Below are 3,609 nucleotides of genomic sequence, written 5' to 3' on the forward strand. Positions count from 1 at the left end.
ACACCCGTCTAGCAACGTGTCAAGAGAACAGATGTGGAGCTGGCAAGATAAGCCCGGCAGGCCTTGCCGAGCAGCTAGTGATGTGACACTGAGTGGTGCATTTAATGCACCCTGCCATCCCACAGAGTTAGGTATGATGGCACTGTTTGTTATCATATCAGTGGGTAATGATTGTTTTGCAACTGTAGTGACCCCTTAATCTATAAAAGGAGGCCCATGGCATTTGTGGGAGGGGGTTAGAGGGTTGCAAACTTGACAAACCCAAGCCACCATACGCTTGTGGTCAACATAGCCCTGAGGCAGGTCTTGCCGGGAAAGTGTACCCCGCACCACCACGTTCATTTCCATCATCAATCCACCAAAGCATGAGTAGGGTCTTACGCCTCGCGGCAGCCTGAACCTAGGTAAATTGCTTGTGTTCTCTCTATCATGCTGCCGCGCGCTGGTCTGCTCTTTGTGCAACGCGACGTCCCCCGCCGAACCAGCAAGGGGCCGCCTGGTCCAATAGGTGGCCGTGGATATGCCCCGACATGCTGGTGAAGATGTTGATGAAGATTGACCCTCCCTCGATGAGAAGATTGTTGGTGATGATGATGGCTTCGATTTCCCCCTCAAGGAGTGAAGTTTCCCCGGTAGAACAACTCCGCCAGAGCCCTAAATTGCCTCTGCCTAGGTTCTGCCTCGAGATGGTAGCGCTTCTCCCCAAAATCTCTCTTATGATTTTTTCTAGGTCAAGACCCTCCATATGGCAGAAGATGGGCACCGAATGATGGCCCGAGGGCCCACAAGCCCTGGAGGGTAGGGCGCGCTCCCCAGGCTTGTGGCCTCCTGCATGGTGCATCCCCTTCTGTTGTTTCTTCTCCCAATATTTTTTATATAATCCAAAAAATTCTACGTAAAGTTTCAGGACATTTGGAGTTGTGCAGAATAGGTATCTCCGATTTGCTCCTTTCAGGTCCAGAATTCCAACTACCGGCATTCTCCCTCTTCATGTAAATCTTGTAAAATAAGAGAGAAAAGGCATAAGTATTGTACCATAATGTGAAATAACAGCCCATTATGCAATAAATATCAGCATAAAAGCATGATGCAAAATGGACATATCACCACCGGACAACGCCGGCGCAGGATGGCTATTTATAGCCGCAGCCTTCCCTGGTGGGAAATGACCATTTTGGACACGCGGTCCAGCCAATGGCCAACTGACATGTTCACAATGGTCGGATTTCGAGAGCAATGGTGACATTACTTGAGGACCAAGTAATGCTAACTCCTCGGTCAGAGACAAACCTCCCGCAGCGAAGAAGATCACAGTCTCTTGTTGGCAAGTATTTGCTCAGAACACAAAGAGATTTCTCTCACAACTTTCATAGGGATTTGGGTTTAGCATCAGAGAATCAAAGCTTCAAATGCTACACTCCTCTTACTAGTACGGTGATCCTATGACTCAATAAAGGGAGAGAAACAATGAAATAAATGCTACGTCTTCACTTCATCTTCAATCTTCTTGGTAGCAGTCACTTCCTTCAGACGAGCACCGAACTAATTGCTTCGCGTCAGCAATTTTTGAGGGGTCACTAGCTTGTTATCATAATCTTCGGTGATAACCTTCACTTCCATGCAGGGGATTATCTTCGGCGTTTGAATCAAACTCCCCTTGACTCCAGGGACTTGTTACTCTGTGTGCACTAGCAAACACATAAGTCCCTTACTTTTTATGCCAACAAACTCCAAAACATGAGGCAAATTATTGCACCAACATGCACCCCCCCTGGGCTGTGTTCAGTCCCACTATTTTTTTATATTATAGGAAAAATCATATTAAATTTTCAGGGCATCTGGAGAACTTTTATTTTTTGGTCATTTTTTATTCCACGGATAATTCAGAAAACAGCATAATCAGGGCATTTCTACTTTATTAATTCTAAATAACAAAAAGTAAAAAAGAGGGTACAAAAAGTTGTGTTTACTAAATTCATCGACCACATGCCCGTCAAAAGGAATCCATTAATAAGGTTGATCAAGTCTTATTAACAAACTTCTTCCAAATGACATGAAACCGGAGAATCTTTGTACAACACTAGGTTACCTCAACGGGGATATGCATGTCCCTAACAATGATAATTTCATATTTCTTTTTGTCAGTAGGAATAGGGAACTCAAAACCTCCAATAGTAGTTGTTGAAATTTTTCCAATAGAATTAATACTATTCACTTGAGGTTGTTTCTTTGGAAAGTGTACCCTATGCCCATTACAATTAACATGAAAAGTGACATTACCCTTGTTGCAATCAATAGCAGCCCCTGCAGTATTCAAAAAGGGTCTACCAAGGATGATCGACATACTGGCATCCTCGGGTGAAAGATCGTGGATGTCGCCTAGAGGGGGGTCAATAGGCGCTTTAAAATAATTACGGTATAGGCTTGAACAAATGCGGAGTAAACCTAGCGGTTAATTTGTCAAGCACAAAACCTACAAAAACTAGGCTCACCTATGTGCACCAACAACTTATGCTAAGCAAGATAAACAACTAAGTGATAGCAAGATATATAACATGAAACACTATTGCTATCACAAAGTAAAGTGCATAAGTAAAGGGCTCGGGTAAGAGATAACCGAGGCACGCGGACACGACGATGTATCCCGAAGTTCACACCCTTGCAGATGTGTAGGATAGAAAGTATGCCTAGAGGGGGGTGATTAGACTACTTGACCAGATAAAAATCTAGCCTTTTCCCAATTTTAAGTCTTGGCAGATTTTAGCAACTTATCACAAGTCAAGCAATTGACCTACACATACAATTCCAAGAGTATAGCAGCAGAATGCAAATCATTGCATATGAAGGTAAAGGGGAGGAGTTTGAAGGGAGCAAACGCAATGTCGACACGAAGATTTTTGGCGTGGTTCCGATAGGTGGTGCTATCGTACATCCACGTTGATGGAGACTTCAACCCATGAAGGGTAACGGCTGCCCGACTCCATGGAGGGCTCCACCCACGAAGGGTCCACGAAGAAGCCACCTTGTCTATCCCACCATGGCCATCGCCCACGAAGGACTTGCCTCGCTAGGGTAGATCTTCACGATGTAGGTGATCTCCTTGCCCGTACAAACTCCTTGGTTCAACTCCACAATCTTGACGGAGGCTCCCAAGTGACACCTAACCAATCTAGGAGACACCACTCTCCAAAAGGTAATAGATGGTGCGTTGATGATGAACTCCTTGCTCTTGTGCTTCAAATGTTAGTCTCCCAACACTCAACTCTCTCTCACACAGATTTGGATATGGTGGAAAGATGATTTGAGTGGAAAGCAACTTGGGGAAGGCTAGAGATCAAGATTCTTGTGGTTGGATTGGAATATCTTGGTCCCAACACATGAGTAGGTGGTTCTCTCTCAGAAAATGACTAGTGGAAGTATAGGCACATTCTGATGGCTCTCTCCGCGAATGGAGGATGGGTGGAGAGGTATATATAGCCTCCACACAAAATCTAATTGTTACACACAATTTACCAAACTCGTTGGGACTGAATAGAGAAACTCGGTCAGACCGATTTAGTTCAAAATGTGAATGTTAGGCTTTTCGGTGGGACCGATTGTGTTAGGGTT

The sequence above is a fragment of the Triticum urartu genome, chromosome 4A (assembly GCF_056163025.1).
Source record: "Triticum urartu cultivar PI428250 chromosome 4A, HENAU_Tu73, whole genome shotgun sequence".
In the NCBI taxonomy this organism is placed as follows: domain Eukaryota; kingdom Viridiplantae; phylum Streptophyta; class Magnoliopsida; order Poales; family Poaceae; genus Triticum; species Triticum urartu.